The sequence below is a fragment of the Pseudophryne corroboree genome, chromosome 7 (genome assembly GCF_028390025.1).
Source record: "Pseudophryne corroboree isolate aPseCor3 chromosome 7, aPseCor3.hap2, whole genome shotgun sequence".
Taxonomy (NCBI): domain Eukaryota; kingdom Metazoa; phylum Chordata; class Amphibia; order Anura; family Myobatrachidae; genus Pseudophryne; species Pseudophryne corroboree.
In genome coordinates, this window is record NC_086450.1 from 6,606,085 (window position 1) to 6,627,481 (window position 21,397).

Here is a 21,397-nt window from a genome sequence, read left to right on the forward strand (position 1 = left end):
GGTGCGGTTGGGGCTGTAATGTTTATTAATGAAAGGGTGTAAAAGGGGATATTATATGTATAGGCCAGAGTGTCCTAATGACATTACCATGAGAGCTGCAGCGAACGGTCTGATTTCCTTGCTCCTATGTCGCTGTATGGTGGCGGTCAGTCGCCGGCGCGTTGTCATGTAACACATTACTGTATGTACAAAGAGTCATAGGGGTTACAGCATGGCCGCTCTCACATTACTGAGGTGCCCCGGGCAAAGCCCTCCCCTCTCTTCACCCCTAGGCCATGTCCGCGTTTATTACCACAGTTGATTCCAGCGCCAGTTACTAGTGACGGAATTGTACACTAGTACACGGGCGACATCTCCACTCTTGTAAAACATTTAGTAAATATACCAGAGTGTATTAAAAAGCCAGGAAGTATTATAGATGTGCTCCTATCTGTAATACTTCCTGGCTTTTTAATAAACTCTGGTATATTTACTAAATGTTTTACAAGAGTGGAGATGTCGCCCGTAGCAACCGATCACATTCTGTCTATTATCTTCTAGTAGGTGCTAGATCTACTCTCTTGTAAGCCTGCACTTTGGTAAATAACTGTAACATAGTGATATCACACTGATCTAACCGTAACAGTGATATGACACTGATCTAAGCGAGGCATAGTGATATAACACTGATCTAACAGCGGCAAAGTGATGACACTGGTCTAACCGCAGCATAGTGATATGACAATGATCTAACCATAATATAGTGATACTGTATGACCCCAATCTAACTGTAACATAGTGATATGACCCCAATCTAACCATAACATAGTGATGTGACACCGATCTAACTGTAGCAGTGATATGACAACGATCTAACCATAATATAGTGATACTGTTTGACCTCAATCTAACTGTAACATAGTGATATGACACCGATCTAACCATAACATAGTGATGTGACACCGATCTCACTGTAACATAGTGATATGACACTGATCTAACTGTAACATAATGATGTGACACCAATCTAACTGTAACATAGTGATGTGACCCCAATCTAACTATAATATAGTGATACTGTATGACCCCAATCTAACTGTAACATAGTGATATGACACCGATCTAACCATATCATAGTGATGTGACACCGATATAACTGTAACATAGTGATATGACACCGATCTAACTATATCATAGTGATGTGACACCGATCTAACTGTAACATAGTGATGTGACACTTACTAACTGTAAAATAGTGATGTGACACCGATCTAACCGTATCATAGTGACATGACACCGATCTAACCATATCATAGTGATATGACACTAATCTAACCTTAACATAGTGATGTGACACTGATCTAACTTTAACAGTGATGTGACACTGATCTAACTGTAACATAGTGATGTGACCCCAATCTAACCTTAATATAGTGATACTGTATTACCCCAATCTAACTGTAACATAGTGATGTGACACCGATCTAACCATAACATAGTGGTGTGACACCGATCTAACCGCAACATAGTGATATGACACCGATCTAACTGCAACATAGTGATATGACACCTATCTAACCAAAGCATAGTGATATGACACCAATCTAACCGTAACATAGGGATATGACACCAATCTAACTGTAACATAGGGATATGACACTGATCTAACTGTAATGTAGTGATATGACACTGATCTAACCGTAATATAGTGATATGACACCAATCTAACCGTAACATAGTGATATGACAACGATTTAACCGCAACATAGTGATGTGACCCTGATCTAACCGTAACATAGTGGTATGACACCAATCTAACCGTAACATAGTGATGTGACCCCGATCTATCCGTAACATAGTGATATGACACCAATCTAACCGTAACATAGTGGTATGACACCAATCTAACCGTAACATAGTGGTATGACACCAATCTAACCGTAACATAGTGATGTGACCCCGATCTATCCGTAACATAGTGATATGACACCAATCTAACCGTAACATAGTGGTATGACACCAATCTAACCGTAACATAGTGATGTGACCCCAATCTATCCGTAACATAGTGGTATGACACCAATCTAACCGTAACATAGTGATGTGACACTGACGTAACACCACAAAAGATAAGTGACGTACTGTGTAAGTCCTACATACAGCACCACCCTATGCAGTGCCCAGGACTGTGAGTGTGGAGTATACAGCTAATGTGCACGTCCCGGCATATCACACTGTATTACTGCTGCTAATCTCTCCTGATTTAGTAATTGCAGCGTCTATAATAAGAATCCGCACCTTGTGGCACATGGCTAAACACCTCTGTTCTGCAAATAGCTGTGTGTCACTGTGATCCGCCTCCGTGTGTCACATTATCTGCATTTCATGCTGGAGATTACTTAGTCACAGACCTTTGTGCAATGTATATATCTATACGGCCCTGCGTATAGATGAACGTTTGCCTTACAGGGACAGGTTTCCCAGTGATAACGTCCTGTGGGTTCCCCCTATGTCAGTGATTCGTACGGAGCACATTTTGCGGATTCGGAGCGCATTCTGACGCTGGACTCTCTGTCTCCGGGAGATGTGCTCCTGTGATTTCCCTCCGGCTTTTGCATATTTTGTTTAAGGTCATTCAGACAAAGGCGGCAAGTACCCCAATTTAATGATGTGCAGAAGATCCGTCTTAGGAGACACCTTGTGTATGAGGCCCGCTCCCCCTGACAAAGAGGAATTCCTGCTCTCCGTTATCAGATAATGCGTCCTGATGGATGAAGATGGCTTTCCACCACTTATCCGTTCGGGTTACCCTACTAAATGAACCCTACTGTCACCTTTGGCAGCACATCCTCCAATTTCCCTCTCCCTGGCTGTCACTTGTGTAATCTAAGCTAAAGAGGTGAGGCCGTCACGTGCGCAGTTTCATCTTCTCTCTCGCACTCTCCTGCAGCCTCTTGTACAGTTATGCAGATGTCCCACTCTCCTCTAGGCTGTCAATTAAATCTGTAATAAAACAAGGCATGCTTATTATCCGCGCTCTCCTTCCAGTTCCCATTCTTTATTTCTCTTGGAAGACGGTGAAATGTTTGCAGTCAACGCCCAGTTTTATATTTTCCCCGGAGACCGAGAACAATGTTACTTAGGAGTAAGACTTCTGAACAGTTACTGATATAGTGTATACCGTTACACTTTACAAATAGGAACAAGAGAGGGTGATAACAGAGAGGGAGGTCGGGGGGCCCTGCTCGCAAGCTTACAGTGACTTAGAAATTGAAGGCTCCATAGTACTTTCTGCTCCGATACACTCTTTGCCGGCCTTCGTTCAGCTGCGGTACTGATATTTGTGAATAGCAATTGGCTATTGATGAGCATTGCAGTTCATCTTCAACAGCAAGAGGGGAGATTGGATAAATAACCGTTTTGTCAGTATTTAAAGATCTGACCCTTCGATAAATGAAATGGAAAGTGCCGCAAGTGTCGTAGACATGGGGGGTGTATTGGGTACAGCGTGGTGCTTTGTGGTCAATGAAATAATGAATGTAGAATTATTATTATTATCCGTTATTTATATGGCGCCACAAGGGTTCCGCAGCGACCAATTACAGAGTACATAAACAAATAATCAAACCGGAAAACAACTTCTTACAGTTGATGACAGTATAGGACAATTACAGGATAAATAAACATAGTTACATCAGCAGATGACACTGGAATAAGTATCAGGTGGCAGAAGACTGATGGATTTGGTGCAGTTGAGGATTATGAAAGTAAGAAAAAGGATAAGCACATGAGGGAAGAGGGCCCTGCTCGTGAGAGCTTACATTGTAAAGAATAAAGGAAGGGTTGGTATTACATCAGAGAGAATCCTTCCAGAAAACACCATGAGGAAGTGAGGTTTGCCTGTAGAAGAGTTACTGACAGCATGGAATGGTGTTACCCCTTTCTCTGGCCGTGCTCCATAAATATACCACGTAGGGTTAGGTGGGGGGAGCGAGTTTGGTTCTGGGATGAATGGTCGACCTGGTTAAAGTGGACAGTCATTAGGTCGACCACTATTGGTCAAAATTGACATGGTCTACATGGGCAAATATTCGACACGTGAAAATTGTCGATGTGGGACAAGTCGACACATGAAAAGGTCAACATGGATTTTTAAATCTGTTCTGGGTGTAATTTTTTCCATAACATGACCCGGAACCCCAATTAGTGTACCGCGTCCCCTCGCTTCACTTGCCATGCTGCGGGCAAGGTGCATCGCTACACTACCGCTGCACCCGGCACAGGTTACCGTTCCCAATCATAGTCCACGTTGATGATAAAGTATGAAAAAGTCCAAAATCTATTTTTAGTGAAAAAAGCCACGTCGACATGTTCTGTGTCAACCATTTACAATTGTCGACCATGTCAGGGTCGACCTAGTGACTGTCGACCTACCATCCGGATACCGCGAGTTCTGTGAGTGTTTTTCTTCACTGTTTTGCATAAAGTGATCTGTGTAAAGGTGTAATTGGTAAATGATGAATCTTTTTGGCATTTTCTTCTGACACCTGTGACAAGAGAGCGATGGCGTCTCCTGTACGTGTGAGGTGCGAGGTGTAAGTCACTGGCCACCAGTACAGAAAGTTATTGCTATGCTTCGTTTTCTCCTCATTTGTGATTCTGACGTCTGTGTATGAGACGCTGACATGGACCGACTGTCCACTCCCAATTTTAGGATTCCGGTTAGGATAAGTTTATATTTGGGTTAGGCTTACATTACGATTGCATGGGAAACCGCATAGTGGACATGCCGACTGCCAAAATTCACAATGTCGTTACTCTGGAAGTGTTAACGGTCGACATGTCAACTTTCTGGATGCCTTTATAAATATGTCGCATCTCTGTGAATAACTTATAGCAGGGGCAACCAAACTTTTTCCTGGAGTGCCGTATTAAGAGAGTGACTTTGGGCGGAGGGACGGAAAGTTTTCTTTCACCGTTAGTGTCCCAGCGATCAGGTTTGGGTTCCTTTAAGAAACACTGAAACTTATAATGATAGCTTGGAATAAATGTATTTTGAATGACTTTAGACACATGGTGGAGGGAGCAGCCAAGCCGTCGGAGCCCCTTGTCTCAGCCGACGTGTCCACAGAACATGTCCCACTCCCACCTCCTTCCTCTCCCACCAGATGACCAAATGAGAATATTCCGAACCGCTGCACAAGATGGCGACGTGTAGAAGCTACGCAGATGGGAAATTCTATCGTACCCCCCAATAATCTATATGTGAACCCCAAAACATATGGGCTTACAAGGAGGCTGCTAGTTGGGTCTTTACCGGAGGGTGGGTCGGTTTGGGTCGGTCCTGAGTTTTACTTAGTAATGTACATGAAGGATGAGGCCCTAATCCAGCTGGTGGCCCCATGTATTGCGGAGCCCACAGCATGTGAGGTCTATGATGGTGCCTCATGGGGCCTCAGTGAGGCAATGAGCCTCGGGAAGGGCCATTTTGTTTTTCCACTAATAACAAAACTGCGCTGTTACGCTACAGAGCTGTATAATGTATGTACAGAATTCAGGTTATTAATAATACATTTGCCCTTTCCATATGTTGTGGGTTTATGCTGCCATATCTCTGCAGTACACGCAGCGCCCGTCAGGCCTCTGTGACACGTGCGGAATGCTGAGCGATTGCACCTGTGATTACGCGGATGGGAAAGGTGATCCGCTGCTGCTGGGAGTTCACTCCGAGTGGAAATATTTTGTTTTTGTAGCCAGACTGATCTGATGACTTTGTGATAAGCTCCAGTTGTTTCTCACAGTTCTGTCTTATAAAGCAGAAGATGATTGCGCCTCGCAGCCCGTCTCCAGGCCGCAGGGCCTCATTCCATCACTGCCGAAAAGATTCCACATATGGTTCTGATCAGAGGGTGCAATTTGCAGGATGAGCGTGCATTCCTACACAACATAAGTGGCTTTATGAGGCATCGCACCGCAGGTGCCCGGGGGGATATCACTTGGCCTGACAGCCCCATAAGACGCATATTCCGGGCTGTGCAGCGTTGCGTTCACGTTTGCCGCTGTCTTACGTAGACTGTCATGTGGAAGCCCAACGCTTCACCAAAGTGCAACATGCTGCAAATTGCTTCCAAATGATAACCGCTCTAGTTAGAATGTGGAAGACACAAGGACACACACTTGTTCACTTGTATCCCGGTTGTACAGCGCAGCGCAATATAAGTAACAATAAATAAAATACCTGGAGGTCGTGGCCTTAGCTGTACAGTAAGTAGTTACAGAACTGCAGTATAATAATAATATAATATAACTGAGATGTGTAAAATGGGACCCGTGACTTCATTGATGTGTGAATCACAAAGTACCTCGTGCCTCTGAGATGCCTCTGTGATCCAGGTGTCAGAATCCTTACCAACTGCCTCAGAAATTGTAACTATAATACGATTGCAGATATAATATATACTGATCCATTGTACGGTGTATGTATCATGTATGTGTCACCTCCGTCTTTGCCCTGCCCCCTTCATAGCTGGCCCCACCCCCTTCGCTGCCCCTCTACTACCACCACTTCCCACCCGCTCTCTGTTTAAATCCTGCTCCCATACTTACCCCAGTGCTGTGAGACTGCAATACTAATCACTGCACCACCGTGCTGACCCATATAATACATTCCTGCCCTACTTGTTCAATATATCTTAGAATTATAATTAGTACGCTGTACCAAAAATCCTTCCTTATGTACGAGAATCATTTTACAGCGTTTTCTAACCGCGCCCCTCATGGCACACCGGCTGTCTAGGTGTTAATTGCAGCTAGACTTAAGCACAGGGGACTTAAATAACCTCAGTTATTTAGAATTAAACACCTGTGCTTAAACAGGGATATCCTTAAATCCTGGTCTGCTAGGTATTTAGAGAAAGGTGGGAAGAAAAGTTGGTGTTACTTTATCTTGTTGATAATGGTAACGTAATTAAAATAAAATACAATATATGTCTATTAATCTTCGGTACGGAATCTAACATCCACACACTTTTTTTTTGTACGCTGTAGCCCGTCCTGTGTAACCCTCGGGGAATGTATTATGTTAGGCCGTATCCTCCTCTGGCCTTTCTCTCTGAATGCCTGGCGCACACCTCATACGCACAGTATGGAGACAAACCTTTACTTCTCGCCGGGCACCATTACTTATTAAACATGTCCTTACTTTGTTGAGTTACTTGATCGCTTCTTGTGCGATGTTTCTCTCATCCTGCTGACATTTTGCAGCCCACATTCTGTAAAGACCAAGGTAGCCTTTTCAATGGGGCGATGAATTATTGATTGCAGAATAATTGCCAATAAAAGTAGCATGCATTTTATTTAATTAAAATTTTACAGGGATCTTGCTGGTGGCTTTTATTTATCTCCTCCTGCCCAGCCAAACACCTCCCGGCCTGTTCCGCTCCCCCAGAACCAAAGTCACGCTATTTATTATTGTGTTATACTGCGCCGGGCTCCCGCAGTGGCCCCGTCCGTATTTTACCTCATCATTAAATATATATATGTTTTTTATTTTGGTTCTTATGTGACCTTCTCCACTTTACAAATGACTGAAGTTCTGTATGCTGGAACAGATGTCATGTACGGAAACCTGCTTAGAGGCATCAATATGTTTCTGAGAACGCGGCCTGCTGCGTCTAGCGTTTGGGAAATGTGCGCCTAACTACCCATACAATGCACAGCAGAGGGGTTAGGTGATTGAAAATAGCTTATACAAGCCGCCAATGGTGGCTGCCCGGCGAGAATACAGTGTGTGTGTGTATGTATATGTGTATATATATATATATATATATATGCAACAGAATAAACTCCGGCACTTGGATATGTCCCTGGCGCGGGACTGTCTTGCTCAGGTGCCCTCCTCCGTGGACTGCGTCCACCTTAGATACAGACAAGAAAAAACGAGGCGGCACTCGGAGTCTTCAGAATAGCAGCAAACTTTGTATTAGTGCAGATCAAACATAATTGCAAGAGGGATGAATCTTTGGGGGTAATTCTGAGTTGATCGCTCGCTAGCTATTTTTTGCAGCGCTGCGATCAGATAGTCGCCGCCTTTTGCAGCCGAGCGGTACTAAAAAGTTTTGTGCAGTTTCAGAGTAGGTTTGAACTTACTCAGCCGCTGTGCTCGCTTCAGCCTGTCCGGGCCCGGAATTGACGTCAGACACCCGCCCTGCAAACGCTTGGACACGCCTGCGTTTTTCCAACCACTTCCAGAAAACGGTCCGTTACCACCCACAAACGCCTTCTTCCTGTAAATCTCCTTGTGATCGGCTGTGCGAATGGATTCTTCGTTATATCCATCGCTCAGCAACGATCCGCTTTGTACCCGTACAACGCGCTTGCGCATTGTGGTGCATACGCATGCACAGTTTTGCAGAGTTTTGACCTGAGTGCACCGCAGCGAAAAAACCTAGCATGAGATCAGGTCGGAATGACCCCCATTATCATCTGCATCTGTACAGGTGAAGACAAAGACCAGACGCAGTCCTTATAGGGTTGTCAGGGGACGCCGCCACTGTTGAGAAAATCCATCCACTATTTTATCATGACATTAATACAGTATTAAAACCAACAGCCACATACTGTAGTTAGAACGTATATACATTATAACGTGGACACCTCCGGCCTGGCCAGTGTTCCTAAAGTTCTCTCTTTGCAAATATATATATTCTATAAATGTTATTTATTTTAATACTCATTTGTACAAGCGCTCTGTTTCCTACCAGTCACACTGTATTAACAATACACTAACCGTAGCTTTGTTTTTTACCTACAGCAAAGAGTGATTAAAAAGTAACATGATCAGTTCAAAGCGGAGTCTGTACCTGCCGCGGGCACCAAGACGCACTACTGCAGCTAAAATAACAAAAAAGAAATAGAAGTGAAATAAGAACCTCTGTATTTAGGGTTCCCCCTGCTGGCCAGGTGTGGCATTGCATTTAATAGAATCATGTTGGACAGTTAAAGCGTCTGCGACATAAAACCCGTCTCTGCTTGCTAGATAATTGCTGATTTGGAGTCGCCATGTTGAGCGTTCTGGTGTGCAGGACAGCGACAAACCCAGAAATGTACAAAACGTTTGTCCACGTTAGAAAATAATGTCTGGTGCCTGATTGTATCCATTGAGAGATAAAGTAGCAACCAATCAGCTCCTGTCATTTTTTACAGCCTGTTGCTCGAACGCTCCTGTCTGCCTATCTGTAGGATCAGGCTGAGCGGTAAGTGCGTCATTTGTGGCGTTTCCTTCTTCCATCCGTACAGACGTACAATCTGTATTTGCAAATTTAATGGAAGTTATCCCTTCCGTCTTTGACGTGCGAGTAAATATTGTTCCTATTTTCTGACAGGTTTTATTAAAGACATCATCCTTCAGTGCACGGTTTCCCACGTACGTACCTCACTCCCAGGTCTGATTCACCATGCCTGTAGATGTCGGCGGTATACACTATACACCAATTGTTATTACAGCCGTATTGTGTGGCTGTTCTCTACAGGCTTTATGTTATTATAAGGGCGCCCTATCCCTGCACCCCCAGCTCTGTGCGGCTGCGTCTGGTTACAGGACCCAGCTTCCGCACACTGTATAGTTCTGCAAAATACAAATGAGGTTTTGTTTTTAAAATGTTTTTTCTCTAACGTCCTAAGTGGATGCTGGGGACTCCGTCAGGACCATGGGGAATAGCGGCTCCGCAGGAGACAGGGCACAAAAATAAAGCTTTAGGATTAGGTGGTGTGTACTGGCTCTTCCCCCTATGACCCTCCTCCAAGCCTCAGTTAGGTTTTTGTGCCCGTCCGAGCAGGGTGCAATCTAGGTGGCTCTCTTAAAGAGCTGCTTAGAAAAAGTTTTTTAGGTTTTTTATTTTCAGTGAGTCCTGCTGGCAACAGGCTCACTGCATCGAGGGACTTAGGGGAGAGAATTTCAACTCACCTGCGTGCAGGATGGATTGGATTCTTAGGCTACTGGACACCATTAGCTCCAGAGGGAGTCGGAACACAGGTCTCACCCTGGGGTTCGTCCCGGAGCCGCGCCGCCGACCCCCCTTACAGATGCTGAAGATTGAAGGTCCGGAAACAGGCGGCAGAAGGCTCTTCAGTCTTCATGAAGGTAGCGCACAGCACTGCAGCTGTGCGCCATTGTTGTCACACACTTCACACCAAGCGGTCACGGAGGGTGCAGGGCGCTGCTGGGGGCGCCCTGGGCAGCAATATTTTAATACCTTAAGGCAAAAGAATATATCACATATAGCCATTAAGGCTATATGTATGTATTTAACCCATGCCAGATATATAAATCTACGGGAGGAAAGCCCGCCGAAATAGGGGGCGGGGCTTATTCTCCTCAGCACACAGCGCCATTTTCCTGCTCAGCTCCGCTGTGAGGAAGGCTCCCAGGACTCTCCCCTGCACTGCACTACAGAAACAGGGTAAAACAGAGAGGGGGGGCATTTTTTGGCGATATATTGGATATATTTAAGCTGCTATAAGGAACAACACTTATATAAGGTTGTTCCCATATATATTATAGCGCTTGGGTGTGTGCTGGCAAACTCTCCCTCTGTCTCCCCAAAGGGCTAGTGGGGTCCTGTCTTCGATAAGAGCATTCCCTGTGTGTCTGCTGTGTGTCGGTACGTGTGTGTCGACATGTATGAGGACGATGTTGGCGTGGAGGCAGAGCAATTGCCGATAATGGCGATGTCACCCCCCAGGGAGTCGACACCGGAATGGATGGCTTTGTTTTTGGAATTACGTGATAATGTCAGCACATTACAGAAATCAGTTGACGACATGAGACGGCCGGCAAACCAGTTAGTACCTGCCCAGGCGTCTCAGACACCGTCAGGGGCTGTAAAGCGCCCTTTACCTCAGTCGGTCGACACAGACCCAGACACAGACACTGAATCTAGTGTCGACGGTGATGAAACAAACGTATTTTCAAGTAGGGCCACACGTTATATGATCACGGCAATGAAGGAGGCTTTGCATATCTCTGATGCTGCAAGTACCACAAAAAGGGGTATTATGTGGGGGGTGAAAAAACTACCTGTAGTTTTTCCTGAATCAGAGGAATTAAATGATGTATGTGATGAAGCGTGGGTTAACCCAGATAGAAAAATGCTAATTTCAAAAAAGTTATTAGCATTATACCCTTTCCCGCCAGAGGTTAGGGCGCGCTGGGAAACACCCCCTAGGGTGGATAAGGCGCTCACACGCTTATCAAAACAAGTGGCGTTACCGTCTCCTGATACGGCCGCCCTCAAGGATCCAGCGGATAGGAGACTGGAAACTACCCTAAAAAGTATATACACACATACTGGTGTTATACTGCGACCGGCCATCGCCTCAGCCTGGATGTGCAGTGCTGGGGTCGTCTGGTTGGATTCCCTGACTGAAAATATTGATACCCTGGATAGGGACAGTATTTTATTGACTATAGAGCAATTAAAGGATGCTTTCCTTTATATGCGAGATGCGCAGAGAGATATTTGCACTCTGGCATCGAGAGTAAATGCGATGTCCATATCTGCCAGAAGGAGTTTATGGACGCGACAGTGGTCAGGTGATGCGGATTCCAAACGACATATGGAAGTATTGCCGTATAAAGGGGAGGAATTATTTGGCGTCGGTCTATCGGATCTGGTGGCCACGGCATCTGCCGGAAAATCCACTTTTTTACCTCAGACCCCCTCCCAACAGAAAAAGACACCGTCTTTTCAGCCGCAGTCCTTTCGTTCCTATAAGAACAAGCGGACAAAAGGACAGTCATATCTGCCTCGGGGCAGAGGAAGGGGTAAGAGAGGGCAGCAAGCAGCCCCTGCCCAGGAACAGAAGCCCTCCCAGGGTTCTGCAAAGCCCTCAGCATGACGCTGGGGCCTTACAAGCGGACTCAGGAACGGTGGGGGGTCGACTCAAGAATTTCAGCGCACAGTGGGCTTGCTCACAGGTGGACCCCTGGATTCTGCAGGTAGTATCTCAGGGTTACAGGTTGGAATTCGAGAAGTCTCCCCCTCGCCGGTTCCTAAAGTCTGCTTTGCCAACGTCTCCCTCAGACAGGGCGACGGTATTGGAAGCCATTCACAAGCTGTTTGCTCAGCAGGTGATAGTCAAGGTACCCCTCCTACAACAGGGAAAGTGGTATTACTCCACGCTATTTGTGGTACCGAAGCCGGACGGCTCGGTAAGACCTATTCTAAATCTGAAATCTTTGAACCTGTACATACAAAAATTCAAGTTCAAGATGGAGTCACTCAGAGCAGTGATAGCGAATCTGGAAGAAGGGGACTTTATGGTGTCCCTGGACATAAAGGATGCTTACCTGCATGTCCCAATTTGCCCTTCACATCAAGGGTACCTCAGGTTCGTGGTGCAAAACTGTCATTATTAGTTTCAGACGCTGCCGTTTGGATTGTCCACGGCACCTCGGGTCTTTACCAAGGTAATGGCCGAAATGATGATTCTTCTGCGAAGAAGAGGCGTATTAATTATCCCTTACTTGGACGATCTCCTGATAAGGGCAAGGTCCAGAGAACAGCTGGAGGACGGAGTAGCACTAACCCAAGTAGTGCTGCAACAACACGGGTGGATTCTGAATTTTCCAAAATCTCAGTTGACCCCGACAACACGTCTGCTGTTCCTGGGAATGATTCTGGACACGGTTCAGAAAAAGGTGTTTCTTCCGGAGGAGAAAGCCAGGGAGTTATCCGAACTTGTCAGGAACCTCCTAAAACCAGGGACAGTGTCTGTGCATCAATGCACAAGAGTCCTGGGAAAGATGGTGGCTTCTTACGAAGCGATTCTATTCGGCAGATTCCACGCACAAACTTTTCAGTGGGATCTGCTGGACAAATGGTCCGGATCGCATCTGCAGATGCATCAGCGGATAACCTTATCGCCACGGACAAGGGTGTCTCTTCTGTGGTGGTTGCAGAGTGCTCATCTGTTAGAGGGCCGCAGATTCGGCATACAGGACTGGGTCCTGGTGACCACGGATGCCAGTCTAAGAGGCTGGGGAGCGGTCACACAAGGAAGAAACTTCCAGGGAGTATGGTCAAACCTGGAGATGTCTCTTCACATAAATATACTGGAGCTAAGAGCGATTTACAATGCTCTAAGTCTGGCAAAACCCCTGCTTCAGGGTCAGCCGGTGTTGATCCAGTCGGACAACATCACAGCAGTCGCCCACGTAAACAGACAGGGCGGCACAAGAAGCAGGACAGCAATGGCAGAAGCTGCAAGGATTCTTCGCTGGGCGGAAGATCATGTGATAGCACTGTCAGCAGTATTCATTCCGGGAGTGGACAACTGGGAAGCAGACTTCCTCAGCAGACACGATCTACACCCGGGAGAGTGGGGACTTCATCCAGAAGTCTTCCACATGATTGTGAACCGTTGGGAAAAACCAATGGTGGATATGATGGCATCCCGCCTCAACAAAAAACTGGACAGGTATTGCGCCAGGTCAAGAGACCCTCAGGCAATAGCTGTGGACGCTCTGGTAACACCGTGGGTGTTCCAGTCAGTGTATGTGTTCCCTCCTCTGCCTCTCATACCAAAAGTACTGAGAATTATACGGCAAAAGGGAGTAAGAACGATACTAGTGGCTCCGGATTGGCCAAGAAGAACTTGGTACCCGGAACTTCAAGAGATGATCACGGAGGATCCGTGGCCTCTACCTCTAAGACGGGACCTGCTTCAGCAGGAACCGTGTCTATTCCAAGACTTACCGCGGCTGCGTTTGACGGCATGGCGGCTGAACGCCGAATTCTAAAGGAAAAAGGCATTCCGGAAGAGGTCATTCCTACACTGGTAAAAGCCAGGAAGGAGGTGACTGCACAACATTTTCACCGCATTTGGAGAAAATATGTTGCGTGGTGTGAGGCCAGAAAGGCCCCCACGGAGGAATTTCAACTGGGTCGATTCCTACATTTCCTGCAAACAGGATTGTCTATGGGCCTCAAATTGGGGTCCATTAAGGTTCAAATTTCGGCCCTGTCGATTTTCTTCCAGAAAGAATTGGCTTCAGTTCCTGAAGTCCAGACTTTTGTAAAAGGAGTACTACATATACAGCCCCCGGTTGTGCCCCCAGTGGCACCGTGGGATCTTAATGTAGTCTTGGATTTTCTCAAATCCCATTGGTTTGAGCCGCTCAAATCGGTGGAGCTGAAGTATCTTACATGGAAAGTAACCATGCTACTGGCCCTGGCTTCAGCCAGGAGAGTATCAGAATTGGCGGCTTTATCATATAAGAGCCCATATCTGATTTTCCATACTGACAGGGCAGAACTGCGGACGCGTCCTCATTTTCTGCCTAAGGTGGTGTCAGCGTTTCACCTGAACCAGCCTATTGTGGTGCCTGCGGCTACCAACGAGTTGGAGGATTCCAAGTTGTTGGACGTGGTCCGGGCATTGAAAATATATATTTCAAGAACGGCGGGAGTCAGAAAGTCTGACTCACTGCTTATATTGTATGCACCCAACAAGATGGGTGCTCCTGCTTCTAAGCAGACGATTGCTCGTTGGATTTGTAGCACAATTCAACTTGCACATTCTGTGGCAGGCTTGCCACAACCTAAATCTGTCAAGGCCCATTCCACAAGGAAAGTGGGCTCATCCTGGGCGGCTGCCCGGGGAGTCTCGGCATTACAACTCTGCCGAGCTGCTACTTGGTCAGGGGCAAACACGTTTGCAAAATTCTACAAATTTGATACCCTGGCTGAGGAGGACCTTGAGTTCTCTCATTCGGTGCTGCAGAGTCATCCGCACTCTCCCGCCCGTTTGGGAGCTTTGGTATAATCCCCATGGTCCTGACGGAGTCCCCAGCATCCACTTAGGACGTTAGAGAAAATAAGAATTTACTTGCCGATAATTCTATTTCTCGTAGTCCGTAGTGGATGCTGGGCGCCCATCCCAAGTGCGGATTGTCTGCAATACTTGTACATAGTTATTGTTACAAAAAAATCGGGTTGTTATATTGTTGTGAGCCGTCTGTTCAGAGGCTCCTACGTTTGTCATACTGTTAACTGGGTTCAGATCACAAGTTATACGGTGTTATTGGTGTGGCTGGTATGAGTCTTACCCGGGGTTCAATATCCTTCCTTATTGTGTACGCTCGTCCGGGCACAGTATCCTAACTGAGGCTTGGAGGAGGGTCATAGGGGGAGGAGCCAGTACACACCACCTAATCCTAAAGCTTTATTTTTGTGCCCTGTCTCCTGCGGAGCCGCTATTCCCCATGGTCCTGACGGAGTCCCCAGCATCCACTACGGACTACGAGAAATAGAATTATCGGCAAGTAAATTCTTATTTTTTTTCTGCAGCGGGGTACACTGGGGTTCCACAGGGAATAACATCGGGGTGTAGAGTTGGATCTTGATCCGAGACACCAACAGGCTAAAAGCTTTGACTGTTCCCAGGATGCACAGCGCCGCCTCCTCTATAACCCCGCCTCCAGGAACTGGAGCTCAGTTTGTAATTTGGTGCCTGCAGAGCAGGTCAGTAACAGGTAGGGCTGTGCTGATCAGCCCTGAAAAGAGCTTATAAGAAGATAGAAGACTTCAAGGGCCACAGCATAGGCACTAGCTGCTATGTCATTCTGACATATCATGCTGCGGCTCCCTCACCTCCCCCAGCGGCGCTGTATATTCCCGCGCCCTGGTTGCCGGGTACTTACAGTGGAGGGCTCCGGTTTCCATTAGGGCACACACACTTGCCGCTGCTCTCCGGGATCGCGTGGCCGCATCAAGGGAGGAGGTAAGAGGGTCCCCCAGGCGGGACCCGCTGCAAATCGCAATCCGGCGCGGTCTTTAGGAGACGGACCGCGCGCTGGCGTGGACACTGTGGCCGTACAGTGAGCCCACTAGACCACCAGGGCAAGGGCACAGGTCGGATTACCTCATAATCCGTTTTACTAAGGCCCGCAGTACCCGGTGGTGAAGTCCAGCAGGGGGATAAGGCTCTGACCTGTAGCCCCTCCCCCAGCCCCAGGCGCCATTTACTGCTAATGTTCCCGCCCTGGAGCTGCATCTCTCTGTCTCCCTCACTCCCTGTCAGCATTTGGGCGCCATTACATACAGCTGCGCTGATTCTGGGACTGCTGGGCAATGTCTCCTCTGTAAAGCACCAGCATCATCAGCGCTGTGCATTTACAGGACACTTAAGTATTCTACATGTCATTTAGACAGTGTTAGTTAAGAACAAGTGCATTACTACAGGGATATTTAGTACAAGTACCCTGTGACATACATCCAGTCTTTACTGTGCATTGTTATATCTATATACATATATAGCGTTACTTGGTAGTACAGTTACTTAGTATTGCTAGTCCAGAGCAGTTTTATTGTTGTTTGTAATAATCTCTGCATTGTACATGTGACTGTGTGTGCCAATAGCTGCTGTGTGATTTCTATTCCGTGTATCTCACATATACTGCTATCACTATATTCTGTACCCTGAGGGGGGCTAAGTGCATCAGGGTTTTCGTATAATATAGTGATTCACGGGATATACTCTTGTGGTATTCTTCTCTGTGTATTACAGTCACCATATACCTCTTACATCCTCAATGTGTGCTCTGCTTACAGTCACACTATACAGGGGGATTTCTGCCAGGTACTTTGTCTGTTTATATTGTAATAATTTGCCCTACAGTTACCCTTTCATATAATGTCAGCTAAACAGGGCGATAGATCCATGGCTGATCCTGCTTCATGCCATGGATGTCTCTGAGGAGAATATTGCAGCTGAGGATTCAGGTACTGGGGGTTTTATACCCCTCAGTCAGTCTACAGCAACGGGGGCAAATCAAAACCCACCGTGGGCTACATTTTCTAATTTACTGACTACGCTGGTAACTAGACTTGCGCCCCCTGTGGGACCTCCTGTGCCATTACAGCCACATATTGTCCCTCCAGTTAATCCGCCATGAGCAGATACTCTGTCCTCTCAGTTACAGCAATTAAATCACCTCGCCCGCCTAGGACCAAGGGGTCATCTAAGCGGGCTCTTATTTCCTCACAATCCACACATGTTTCAGATACTTCTGATGAAGATGGCGCATATAATGACCCCTCAGGCACTCATGCAGATGCTTCTGATGACACAAGTGGATGTTCCTGACTTCTTGGAGGCTATCAGGCTGATATTCTTCAGATTGATGATGACACAGAACCACCATCTCCCTCTAAGAAACCTGATAAGTTCAAGCATCAGAAGGTTAATTAATTAGTTTTACCCCATTCTGACCATTTAGTTGACATACGTCAGGAATCCTGGGAGTCTCCAGGAATGAAAGTCTCCCTGTCTTAGAAGATGCAAGCTCAACATCCCCTCGCTGCAGAGTTAAGTAAAAATTGGGAAACACTGCCGTCGGTGGACTCGCAAGTCGCGCGTCTGGTGGTGTCCTCTACTCTGCCTGTCACTACCGTCACCTCTCTGAAGGAACCGATGGATAAGCGTGTGGAGGGTTGCTATAAGTCTATTTACACTCTTGCTGGAGCTGTGCACTATTGTGCTACTATTGCGGCCTCTTGGGCTGCTAAAGCTATAGAGGCCTGGGTTCAGGAAATCGAAGCGGAACTACCATCTAATTTTCCTGATAATGCAAAACAGTGTCTTTCATACATTATTACAGCCTCTTATTACATTCAGGAGGCGGCATCTGATGCAGGTATCCTGGCGGCCAAAGCTTCTACTACGTCTATTCTGGCTCGCCGGATCCTCTGTTTGCGGTCCTGGTCTATAGATCTGGACTCTAAAAAGACCTTGGAGGTTATCCCTTTTAAGGGAAACATACTTTTTGGGGAACACCTCAATAATAAGATTTTACTTACCGATAAATCTATTTCTCGGAGTCCGTAGTGGATGCTGGGGTTCCTGAAAGGACCATGGGGAATAGCGGCTCCGCAGGAGACAGGGCACAAAAAGTAAAGCTTTTCCAGATCAGGTGGTGTGCACTGGCTCCTCCCCCTATGACCCTCCTCCAGACTCCAGTTAGGTACTGTGCCCGGACGAGCGTACACAATAAGGGAGGATTTTGAATCCCGGGTAAGACTCATACCAGCCACACCAATCACACCGTACAACTTGTGATCTAAACCCAGTTAACAGTATGATAACAGCGGAGCCTCTGAAAGATGGCTTCCTTCAACAATAACCCGAATTAGTTAACAATAACTATGTACAATTATTGCAGATAATCCGCACTTGGGATGGGCGCCCAGCATCCACTACGGACTCCGAGAAATAGATTTATCGGTAAGTAAAATCTTATTTTCTCTATCGTCCTAGTGGATGCTGGGGTTCCTGAAAGGACCATGGGGATTATACCAAAGCTCCCAAACGGGCGGGAGAGTGCGGATGACTCTGCGGCACCGAATGAGAGAACTCCAGGTCCTCCCTAGCCAGAGTATCAAATTTGTAAAATTTTACAAACGTGTTCTCCCCTGACCACGTAGCTGCTCGGCAGAGTTGTAATGCCGAGACCCCTCGGGCAGCCGCCCAAGATGAGCCCACCTTCCTTGTGGAGTGGGCCTTTACAGATTTAGGCTGTGGCAGGCCTGCCACAGAATGTGCAAGTTGGATTGTGCTACAGATCCAACGAGCAATCGTCTGCTTAGACGCAGGAGCACCCATCTTGTTGGGTGCATACAATATAAACAACGAGTCAGATTTTCTGACTCCAGCTGTCCTTGCAATATATATTTTTAATGCTCTGACAACGTCCAGTAACTTGGAGTCCTCCAAGTCACTTGTAGCCGCAGGCACTACAATAGGCTGGTTCAGATGAAATGCTGACACCACCTTAGGGAGAAAATGCGGACGAGTCCGCAGTTCTGCCCTGTCCGAATGGAAAATCAGATATGGGCTTTTGTAAGATAAAGCTGCCAGTTCTGACACTCTCCTGGCCGAAGCCAGGGCTAGAAGCATGGTCACTTTCCATGTGAGATATTTCAAATCCACCTTTTTTAGTGGTTCAAACCAATGAGATTTTAGAAATTCCAAAACCACATTGAGATCCCACGGTGCCACTGGAGGCACCACAGGCGGCTGTATATGCAGCACTCCCTTAACAAAGGTCTGGACTTCAGGGACTGAAGCCAATTCTTTTTGAAAGAAAATCGACAGGGCCGAAATTTGAACCTTAATAGATCCCAATTTGAGACCCATAGACAATCCTGATTGCAGGAAATGTAGGAATCGACCCAGTTGAAATTCCTCCGTCGGAGCACTCCGATCTTCGCACCACGCAACATATTTTCGCCAAATTCGGTGATAATGTTGCACGGTTACTTCCTTCCTCGCTTTAATCAAAGTAGGAATGACTTCTTCCGGCATGCCTTTTTCCTTTAGGATCCGGCGTTCAACCGCCATGCCGTCAAACGCAGCCGCGGTAAGTCTTGAAACAGACAGGGACCCTGCTGAAGCAAGTCCCTCCTTAGAGGTAGAGGCCATGGATCTTCCGTGATCATCTCTTGAAGTTCCGGGTACCAAGTCCTTCTTGGCCAATCCGGAACCACTAGTATCGTTCTCACGCCTCTTTGCCGTATAATTCTCAATACTTTTGGTATGAGAGGCAGAGGAGGAAACACATACACCGACTGGTACACCCAAGGCGTTACCAGCGCGTCCACAGCTATTGCCTGCGGATCTCTTGACCTGGCGCAATACCTGTCCAGTTTTTTGTTGAGGCGAGACGCCATCATGTCCACCATCGGTCTTTCCCAACGGGTTACCAGCATGTGGAAGACTTCTGGATGAAGTCCCCACTCTCCCGGGTGAAGATCGTGTCTGCTGAGGAAGTCTGCTTCCCAGTTGTCCACTCCCGGGATGAACACTGCTGACAGTGCTATCACATGATTCTCTGCCCAGCGAAGAATCCTTGCAGCTTCTGCCATTGCACTCCTGCTTCTTGTGCCGCCCTGTCTGTTCACATGGGCGACTGCCGTGATGTTGTCCGACTGGATCAACAGCGGTTTTCCTTGAAGCAGAGGTTCTGCCTGGCTTAGAGCATTGTATATTGCTCTTAGTTCCAATATGTTTATGTGAAGAGACGTTTCCAGGCTCGTCCATACTCCCTGGAAGTTTCTTCCTTGTGTGACTGCTCCCCAGCCTCTCAGGCTGGCGTCCGTGGTCACCAGGATCCAATCCTGTATGCCGAATCTGCGGCCCTCCAATAGATGAGGACTCTGCAACCACCACAGAAGAGACACCCTTGTCCTTGGAGACAGGGTTATCCGTAGGTGCATCTGAAGATGCGACCCTGACCATTTGTCCAACAGATCCCTTTGGAAAATTCTTGCGTGGAATCTGCCGAATGGAATTGCTTTGTAAGAAGCCACCATTTTTCCCAGGACTCTTGTGCATTGATGTACAGACACCTTTCCTGGTTTTAGGAGGTTCCTGACAAGCTCGGATAACTCCTTGGCTTTTTCCTCCGGGAGAAAAACCTTTTTCTGAACCGTGTCCAGAATCATCCCTAGGAACAGCAGACGAGTTGTCGGCATTAACTGGGATTTTGGAATATTCAGAATCCACCCGTGCTGTTTTAGCACTTCTTGAGACAGTGCTAATCCCATCTCTAGCTGTTCTCTGGACCTTGCCCTTATTAGGAGATCGTCCAAGTATGGGATAATTAATACGCCTTTTCTTCGAAGAAGAATCATCATCTCGGCCCTTACCTTTGTAAAGACCCGAGGTGCCGTGGACAATCCGAACGGCAGCGTCTGAAACTGATAGTGACAGTTTTGTACAACGAACCTGAGGTACCCCTGGTGTGAGGGGTAAATTGGAACGTGGAGATACGCATCCTTGATGTCCAAGGATACCATAAAGTCCCCCTCTTCCAGGTTCGCTATCACTGCTCTGAGTGACTCCATCTTGAACTTGAACTTCTTTATGTACAGGTTCAAGGACTTCAGATTTAGAATAGGCCTTACCGAGCCATCCGGCTTCGGTACCACAAAAAGAGTGGAATAATACCCCTTCCCTTGTTGTAGAAGAGGTACCTTGACTATCACCTGCTGAGAGTACAGCTTGTGAATGGCTTCCAAAACCGTCTCCCTTTCGGAGGGGGACGTTGGTAAAGCAGACTTCAGGAAACGGCGAGGTGGATCTGTCTCTAATTCCAACCTGTACCCCTGAGATATTATCTGCAGGATCCAGGGATCTACTTGCGAGTGAGCCCACTGCGCGCTGTAATTTTTGAGACGACCCCCCACCGTCCCCGAGTCCGCTTGAGAAGCCCCAGCGTCATGCTGAGGCTTTTGTAGAAGCCGGGGAGGGCTTCTGTTCCTGGGAAGGAGCTGCCTGTTGCTGTCTCTTCCCTCGACCTCTGCCTCGTGGCAGATATGAATAGCCCTTTGCTCTCTTATTTTTAAAGGAACGAAAG

The 21,397-nt window shown here is 47.0% G+C and overlaps 1 protein-coding gene across 3 annotated transcripts in view; it reads left to right on the forward strand.

The window, feature by feature from the left end:
• Positions 1-21,397, forward strand: part of PARD3B (par-3 family cell polarity regulator beta) — a 1,283,796-nt gene that overhangs the window by 282,428 nt on the left and 979,971 nt on the right. The gene's annotated exons all lie outside the window — the stretch shown is intronic.